This window comes from Coenobita brevimanus, chromosome 68 (assembly GCF_032717465.1).
Source record: "Coenobita brevimanus isolate Jiangsu-jjx chromosome 68, ASM3271746v2, whole genome shotgun sequence".
Lineage (NCBI taxonomy): Eukaryota > Metazoa > Arthropoda > Malacostraca > Decapoda > Coenobitidae > Coenobita > Coenobita brevimanus.
In genome coordinates this window covers 11,442,490-11,452,335 of record NC_137021.1, presented here as the reverse complement: position 1 = coordinate 11,452,335, position 9,846 = coordinate 11,442,490, and the positions used below count along the sequence as shown (strand labels likewise).

Below are 9,846 nucleotides of genomic sequence, written 5' to 3'. Positions count from 1 at the left end.
ACCACAACGCTTCTTTATATCCTCATTCGTCAGCCTGTCTCTCCATGTGACTCCACAGGCTCCTCTTAAATAACTCATTTCCACTGCTCTCACTCTTGACTTGTGTCCTTCCAACAACGTCCAAGCTTCACTTCCGTATGTTAGAGTTGGTATCACAATACTGTCATGTAGTAACTTTTTCACTTCCATGCTCACTTCCCTGTTTCTTATCACTGCTTTCAAAGAACCAGCAACCTTTCTTCCCTGCTGTACCCTTTCAAGCACTTCACCCTCCAAACCTCCATCCTTACTCATCATACTACCCAATTACAGTAATCACTCCAATATCCGGATCAATAGAGCCATCGGTAGGTTCGGATATTGGTTTTGTCCGGATATTGGGCCCCAGCTTATGGCCTTGTACTTACGGACCCTAACACAGAGAAACACCTATACAACTCCCTCCGGACATGCATAGCACCTATTTAACACCCAAATCACACCAATAAGGCACATAAATGACTGAAATAAATGCAATAGACACATAAAATGTGGGTTTAGAAGTATGTTCATACATTAATAAACATTCTGGTACTTATGGACTCTAACCGAACCTAACCTAACCGAACCTAACCGAACTCTGAAAAACACATTCCTACTGCACATGCATGAGGTAAGTTTAGTATGGAAAGAAGTACAGTATGACACTTTCTGGTAAGTATAGTATGGGAAAAAATACAATATGAAACATTCTGGTAAATATAGTATGGAAAATAGTACAACATGAAACATTTTGGCTACTTACAGCAAGTCCCTGGCCACCTCGATGAATAACCGCCTCCTCTCGGACTCTGACAGTAAGAACGATTTCCTGATGCACTTGCACTACACTCTTCCTGAAGTCTTGCACTGAACTTAGTCACTAACACACAGAAGTCCGTTCTTTTCACAGTGTTCACTTTAGTCCAAATAATGTTCCATTAAATTTAAGTGTTGCACATTAACTTTTCAAAGTTTTTTTAAGTTTCCAAAGCCAAAACAAAGAAGGTTAGTTACGTTAAATTTCTTTCCTACTTAGTCTTTTCTCCCAACTTGAAAACCTTAACACAACACACCGTTTTTTTCACTGCACAACACTCAAAATTCCCGTGTGGTCTAGTGGAGAAGTTCTTGCTGTTTATTCATTGTCAGAGCCCGAGAGTATCACTGGCAGGTGTCCAAGGGGTGCATCGGTGGGTAGTGGTGATGGCGTACCGACTACAGAAGACTCTGAAGACAGCCGCAAACTCACGTCGAGCGGTGACTCCACTGTAGCTGATGTGCTGGGCTGTGGCTCGGAGCATGAGGGCCTGTCTTGGGGAGGCAACGGAGTGGAACCAGGGCTTGGCACAGCGGGGGTGCGCTCAGCTTGGGGATGGCTGGAGTAGTGTCCTGCTGGGCGGAGTCTGCATCATCATCGCCTTCGTCGTCGGAATCTTCAAGTTCGGGACTGACACCAGCAACCGAAGACGCGATCTCGATATCAGACAACGTCTGATACCCAGGATCGCCCTCGTCGTCGTCCAACCACTCACGAACATCGTCCACATCAACATCGTCGCCGTGCGTACGTAGCCGTGCATGGAAGTCATCCACGTCAAACCCTAGGAAATCGTACTCCACATCTGTTCCGAGAAGCAGACGAGACCAACCATTTTCAAGAGTTTTCACAGGGACTTCCTTCCATGCACTAGCCCAGTTGTACAGCGCAGACTTGATGTTGTAGCGGCGAAGGTTTTCCAAAGTCCGCTTGCCTCGAGTGTCACGTCCTTCCCTGCGCTCGTCCTCGTCCTCGAGAACCACCATCACCTCGTCCAGGAACTTCCGACGGTACAGGCGCTTTGTTGCCACGATCACTCCTTGGTCCATTGGTTGAATGAGAGCAGTCGTATTAGGTGGCAGAAACATGCACCTAATACGGCCATTCTCAGCAACCAAGTCCTTGTCGCACGGGTGGGCAGGTGCATTGTCGAGGAGAAGGAGAGCCTTTACCTGGTCGCGAGGAATTCCCAGTGTCTTCGTCTGGTAATGTATGACCTCCTTGACGAAGTGATGGTGAAACCAGTCTTTGAAAATCACAGCTGTGAACCATGCTTTCAAAGAATGGTACCATACGACAGGAAGGACATCCATCACCCCACGAAGGCACCGAGGCTGCTTTGCACGGCCAACAATAACGGGCTTATGCCGGTGCATGCCGTTAGCATTGGCACAACACAAAGCAGATATCCGTTCCTTAGAAAGCTTGCGGCCAGGTACACGCTTCTCCGTCTCATCGGCGAGAGTGTTCGTTGGCACCGAGCGATAGAATAGGCCAGTTTCGTCAGCGTTATAGACTTGACCGAGAGTGAGGCCCTCCCTGTTGATCAAGCCTTTCACCTTGTGCCGAAACTCGTCCACTCCATCCTCGTTAGCGTCCAATGCTTCGCCATGTGCTTTACGGTTAGTAAGGCCATGTCGCAACTTGAACGCGAAGAGCCAACCCTCGGATGCCTTGAAGTCTAGGGCGTCGTGAAGCCTTGCAAACTTCTCAGCAGCAGCCTTCAGCTCCGTTCCACGTACCATCACACCAGCTGCACGTTGCTGTCGATACCAAATCAACGTGGAGCGGTCGATCTCTGCATACTTGGGGGTAAACATAACCTTCCTCTCCACGTTGCGTTTGCTTCTCGACGAGAAGTCAGCCGTGTACTGCATGAGCTTGTCTCGGGAACGCTTGATATCAAACAAAGTCGACCGGGCCAGGTTGAACTCGCGGAGAATGCGAGAGGAAGACCAACCCGCATCAACCTTCTCCAATATCTCCCGTTTCTTCTCCAGAGTCAACACCACTCTCTTCCTTTTCTCAGGAGGCGGGGCCATCATCACACACACTAAGAGTAGGGCAGAGAGCAGTAGGAGGCCTTGCAGCAAGTACAGCACCACCACAAAAGCGAGCACGTGGGCAGCGATGGCGAAGAGCGTAGGTCTTGTCGCGGTGAGAGACAGGCGGGAAGTGGGGAGGATGCAGCGGCGCTCTATCGGACGTCGGAGGAATGACGAACCAAAACAATGCTATCACGCGGCGCGCGCGGCAAGTTCAAATTACGGACGGCAAAAAATCGATTTTTTTTCCAATTTTTTTGGATTTTCGGACCATTTTGGGAATGTTTGATCCCAGGACGATAAGGTTCGGTTAGTGGGGATGTTCGGATATTGGGCGTCCGGATATTAGAGTGATTACTGTACTTAAACGTACTCACATTTTCCAATTCCTCACCACCCAACCTCGCTGTACATTCACTGACTTCCCCTCTCTCTAAGACCATCACATTACTATTTCCTACATTCACCTTTAGATTCCGTTTCTTACACACTCTCCCAAACTCATCCACCAAGCCTTGCAGCTCCCCTTCGTTTTCACATAACAACACAATTTCATCTGCAAACAACAGTACAGGGAGTTTCCAAAAACTGCCCTTTCTAATGGCCCCCAGTCCCGTGCAGCCCTTAAATGGGCGGGGGGTGCTAAGAATCTCACGGTTGCCTCAATTACAATCTAATTCCTTTGTCAATGCAAAAAATACAATTAAAATTGGTAACTGGAATGTGAGAACGCTAAATCATGACGGTAAAATCGATGAGTTAGTGAAGGTTTTTCAAAATTATGGACTTGATATTTGTGCTCTGACAGAAACTAGATTAACTGGAGTCGATAAGTTGGATTTGGAGGATGGTATACGTTTATTGATATCTGGTCGACAGGACGGAATGCATTATCAGGGAGTAGGATTGTTGCTGGGTTGTAAGGCAAATAAGGCTTTATGTGAGTGGGATCCTATAGATGAGCGATTGTTATACGCACGGTTTAAATCAAATCATGGCAACATCAGTCTGTTTGTGTGTTATGCACCTACTAATGATGCACTCGACGAAAGGAAAGACACATTTTATGAAAAGTTGCAAGAAGGAGTAGGAAGGGTACCTAGACATGATGTTTTGATCTGCGTTGGAGACTTTAATGCAGTAATGGGCTGTTCAAATGAGGGATTTGAGGCATGTATGGGTAAGATGGGAGTTGGTAGTAGGATGAGTGAAAACGGAGTGAGGTTTGGAAGCTTCTGTCTAGCAAATGACTTAGTCATCGGGGGCACACTCTTTCAGCATTGCAATATACACAAGACAACTTGGGTGTCGCCATGTGGAAAATATAAAAATCAGATTGATCACATTGCTATCAGTAGGAGGCATAGAAGTTCTCTGCTAGATGTTCATGTTAAACGGGAGCGGATATTGGTAGTGACCATCAACTCAGCATTGCAAAAATAAGGTTTAAACTTAAAAATCAGAAGAAGGAAAAATCTGGTGTTGGTAGATACGATATTGTTAAGCTTAGAAGGGAAGGAGAAGAAAAGGAGGAATTAGATTAGAATGCAGAAATAGGTTTTTGGTGTTGGAAACGTTGGAAGAGGGGGAGAGAAGTGTAGATGAGATGTGGGAGGATGTGAACAAAGTTTTGCATGAGACTGCTGAATGTACGATTGGAAGGAGACATAGATTCAGGAGAAAGAAATGGATATCAGAGGAAACGTGGGATATGATAAAAAAGAGAGGTGAGGCTAAATTGAGGAGTGAGATGCAATGCGTTGATGAACGAGAGATTGAATTAGCAAGAGCTGCGTACTGGAGTTTGAATTCAGAAGTAAGAAGGTTAGCTAGGAGAGATAAAAGAAGATGTGTGGATGAAAAGGTTGCAGAGACTGAAATCTTAATAAACAAAAATGATGGACAGAGTCAAAGAATAGCATATGAATCGATTAGAGAACTGAGTGGTAATGCAGGTAAATGCAAGGAAATACCAGTTAGAGACAGGGAAGGAAATTTACTGACCAAAGATGGAGATATTAAAAATAGATGGAAAGAGCATTTTGAGACAGTTCTTAATAGACCAATACCACCAGAAGAGGATATACCGTCTGCTCAGGAAGATTTAAATATAGAAACAGGAGAGTTGAGGCTTGCAGAAGTGGAGAAAGCAGTAAAACAGTTAAAGAATAATAAGGCACCAGGGGAGGATGGTTTATTTCCGGAAATGTTTAAAGTGGAGGGGGATAGATTAATAATGATCTTGACCAAGCTATTCAATAAGATATGGGTGAAGTTTGGAAGAATGGTGTAACTGTTAAAGTTCCGAAGAAGGGAGACCTGAGTGAATGTGGTAATTGGAGGGGAATCTCTTTGTCACCGATAGCTTTGAAAGTTTTCAGTAGAGTGTTGTTAAATAGGTTGGAGCCGGTGGTTGAGGGTATTCTGAGGGATGAACAGGCTGGTTTTAGAAAGGGACGTGGTTGCAATGATCAGATCTTTATAGTTAGGCATTTGATGCAGCAAGTTAATGAAATGAGATTACCGTTAAGTCTTTGTTTTGTTGATTTTGAAAAGGCTTTTGATAGTGTTTCGAGAGAGACTATGGGGAAGATCATAAGACATTATGGAATACCAGAGGAGTTTGTGAGGGTCATTATGAACATGCATGAGGACACATTTTGTAAAGTGATGGTTGATGGTTGTCTGAGTGATTTGTTTGAAGTCAAGTCCGGAGTAATTCAAGGTGGTGTTCTATCGCCTTTACTATTTATATTGGTCATTGATTACATTATGAAACGCGTTGGAACAGAAACCGGTGCAGGTATACTTTGGGGAGAGAACAGGAAACTTTTGGATTTAGATTATGCAGATGATATAGTTTTGATTTGTGATGGGCCAGAAGAGATGCAGAGAGTGTTGGACTGTTTGGTGAGTGAAGGTCGCAAGGTGGGTTTGGTTATTAATTGTGGAAAAACTGAAATAATCAATATGAATATGGAAAATGCACAGGAATGTGTAATTGGAGGTATGGTTGTAAAGCAAGTTGATAGGTTTAAATATTTAGGTACTTATTTAGCCAAGGATGGTTCTTTGAACTTTGAATTCGAGGAAAGGTTAAAGAAGGCTAATCAGGCAATGGGAATGCTTAAAAATATTTGGAATAATAACAATTTCTCTGTGCATACAAAAATCAAACTTTATAAGGTAATGGTTAGGAGTATCTTAATTTATGGACACGAGTCTTGGTACAGCACAGTGACTATGGAAAATAAATTCTTGGTGTTTGAAAATAAAGCACTTAGAAGAATATTAGGAGTTAAGTGGTGGGAAAGGATACCAAATAGTAGAATTAGAGAAATAACGGAAGTGCAGCCGATCGATGAATATGTTAGATTCTCACGATGGAAGTGGCTAGGACATGTGTACAGGAGACAGGGAATAGTACGAGGTACACCAGGGTGGGTGGCACTTGGTAGGAGAGGTAGAGGAAGGCCAAAAGAGACGTGGGTGAGGACAATGAGACGGGAAGCTGGAGATGAGTGTTGGGGAGATCTTGAGGAGTTAGCACAAGATAGGATGTGGTGGTGTGAGTTCATCGAGGCCCTATGCATCCCCGAGGGTGGCACAGGAAATGATTGATTGATTGCCCTTTCTCATTGGGGTCACTCGAACATCCACTACCTTATGGTGAATCTCTTTTATAGCCTCATCCACATGTAGATTGAACAACCATTGGGACTTGGTACATCCCTGTTTCAATCCATTATTCAAATGGAAAAATTCACTCAGTTCACTATCCACACCCACTGCATCCGTAGCACCCTCATACTCTTCACGTCATTCAACAACTTCCCATTTACTTCATATATACTTTCCACATTCCTTGTCTATCCATCCTATCATATGCTTTCTCCAAATTCATTAAGGCTGCATACAACTTGTTTCTCTAGAAACTTTTCCACTAATGACCTAGGAATGAATATCTGATCTACACAACCTCTTCCCTTCCTAAAACCTCCCTGTTCTTCTCCAAGTAATTCCTCTGTTGTCTCCATAACTCTGTCAGTAAGAATGCTCCCGTATACTTTTCCTGTTACAGTAAAAAGACAAATGCCTCTCTGATTACTGCACAGTTCTTTTTCCCCCCTCTCCTTTGTACAAGGGAGTAATAATACTTGTTTTCCAATCCTCTGGTTACTCTACCCTCCTCCAAGGCCAATCTGCACATCTTCCATTTCCATTATATTGCTGTATTTCACCACACGCTCCATCACTGGGGCTTTCCGCATTTTGACTTCCTTCATTGCTTTCACTACTTTCATCCTACTGATTTCTTCCTCTCCTCTCACTTCCCTTCTCCCAGCCATTTCCCAGCCTTTGAGGAAATGGATGGAGCTGAGGGACTCTTTTGAAAACAGAAGCAGAAGTCCTGTTATATCATTGTCACTGTTTGCAGGTGTCTCCCTCCAGCGTAATGGTCAACTGTATTGATATGCCGTACAGCAAAGAATGTATATGATAGTAATATACAGAATGGTGATTGTTAAAAGTTTTGCAGGAGCTTCAGAAATTAACTGGCTGGGGTTTGAAGATTCGACGGGCAGCGGTCAAGCTTAATCATCATTGGCTGAGGACGTACCATTTCTTTGTCCACATCATAAGAACGCTCATCTGTTCAACCCATGGAGGTAAGTAAGAGTGCCACAATTTCTTTTCAGTATTTCTGACTACCAGACAGGTTTTTCAGTTTCAGTTAATCTTGTGGCATGTACAATAATTTTTTTTTTTTTCTTGATTAATCATAGCAGGAAAAACATTTTTAGCATTTTCTTTATCATTAATAAAGTTTGTATCTAATCGTTCTAGCTCAGAGAAACTACTTAGGTGAATGGGAATGTCTGGAGGTAGCTAGATTGCAAACATGGGGTACCTGTAATCATAATCTGTAATCGTGAACGATTTTAATCGATTATAGATGTGTAATCGTAATCATAATCGGTTACTTAGCCTTTTTTTTTTTTTTTTTTCAAAGTAATCGCAATTGAAATTGATTACTCTCACATTGTAATGGTACTCATGGTTACTTTTTTGATTACAAGGCCCCAGATAAGCTTTTCTTCCACAAATACTTGTCAGGAATAAAATACTGTAGTTCAGTGTTAAACAGTTAAATGTATACCATAAAAGTCCATAAATAATACGAAAACAAAAGTGAATTGTAGGTTATCACTTAGAAGCTTCCATATAATATCCTGCCTAAGCTAGAATAATATCACCTGGGAAGATCTCAGTTGGTAGAAAAGTTAATAGAATGAAAGGGTCAAGGACAAGTGAAGGAAAGTCTTGGTGCTTGAATTATTAAAACACATTAGTATTGCAAATTGGCAAAGAAATAAAGGCATAACTAACTGGACATAGAACTGTACAGTATATTTTTATCCAGAGTAACAGTCGTCATAGGTTCTGCAGAGCTTAACCCTATAGTCTTCCTTATGCAGGCAAATCTTTAAAAAATGATTTGCATATAAGATATATATCCCTAGGAAATATCAGTTTTATATTACTGGATGATATTTTTGCTATTTACTATACCACGTTGAGTACACCGCTTCCCGTCCGATCAGCGAAGTTAAGCAACGTTGGGTCTGGTTAGTACTTGGATGGGTGACCGCCTGGGAACACCAGATGCTGTTGGCATCCCTACGTGTCAAGTGGGGTTGGTGGAGGATTAGTGCCCCTCCCTGTAAAACAATTAACTCTAGGCCACTGGCCACCCCGTCTGGGATACATGGCGTCTGGCAATGAATGAATGAATGAACTTAATCAGTGTCAAGTATAAAAGAAACGTGCTCATAATTATATAGTGCACAACAGTGAGGTGGATCAGGAGAGAGAGGAGCAGTCAGGGAGAAAGACTGAAGGTTGAGAAGCTGAAGATCAAAGAAATGGCAGATCAATACAGGACCAAAGTAGAGGATGAGTTAGAATTACTGAATTGGAATGAAATGGATCTGGACAGACTGTGGAATGCATATAGGGATTCCTTAGTTAGGAATGCTAAAGTGGTGTGTGGTGTGGCAAGAGTAACAACAAAGAAGAATGGTACGGCATGGTGGGATGAGAAGGTAAAGAGAGCAGTGGAGGAAAAGAGGAGGAAGTGGCTAAAGTGGTTACAGGATAGGGGTTCAGTTGAAATTACTGAATATGTACTACTGAAGAGGAGAAAGGAGGAGATAAATGAGGATCTAGGAAGAAAAATGAATGTGAACTACTCTGAAAATAGAAAGTTATTCTGGAAAGAGGTGTGGAAATGTAGAAGTTAAAGTGGAAAGAAATAGGATGGCGTGAAGGATGCAGGTGGTAAATTATTAACCCATGGAGATGAAGTAAGGACCAGATGGGAAGAATATTTTGAAAGCCTGATGAATGGGGATAGAGAGAGCAGAGCAGCTGTAAACATGATTGGTTTTGGGGGTGTGCAGAGAAGGAATGCAGTGCCAGGAGACGTGATACTCGCACAGGTGAAGAGCGCTGTGAAGCGGCTGAAAAATGGGAAAGCAGCTGGGGTTGATGAGGCCTATGCAGAGATGCTTAAATGTAGTGGAGAGAATGGAATGAAGTGCTTGTTGGAGATATGTAAGAAGGCATGGATGAGTGAAACTGTGCCTGCAGAGTGGAAAAAGGCTGTGATTGTACCCCTGTACAAAAATAAAGGTGAACGAAGTGAGTACAAGAATTATCGTGGCATAAGCTTATTGAGTGTGGTAGGGAAGGTATATGGAAGAATTATTATAGAGAAAGTAAGAGAGATATCAGAAGTTCTAGTGAGTGATGAACAGGGTGGCTTTAAGAGTGGCAGTGGATGTGTGGACCAAATATTTGCAGTGAGACAGATAGTAGAGAAGGCTTGTGAGAAGGACCATAAGGTGTTTATAGCATTCATGGATCTGGAAAAAGCATATGACAAAGTGGACAGAGAAT

At 42.9% G+C, this 9,846-nt stretch overlaps 1 non-coding gene across 1 annotated transcript; it reads left to right on the top strand.

The window, feature by feature from the left end:
* Positions 1-8,443: 8,443 nt before the first annotated feature.
* On the top strand, positions 8,444-8,562 carry LOC145405947 (5S ribosomal RNA). The gene has a single exon (XR_013898483.1). It is a non-coding gene; the product is annotated as a 5S ribosomal RNA (ribosomal RNA).
* Positions 8,563-9,846: the final 1,284 nt, after the last annotated feature.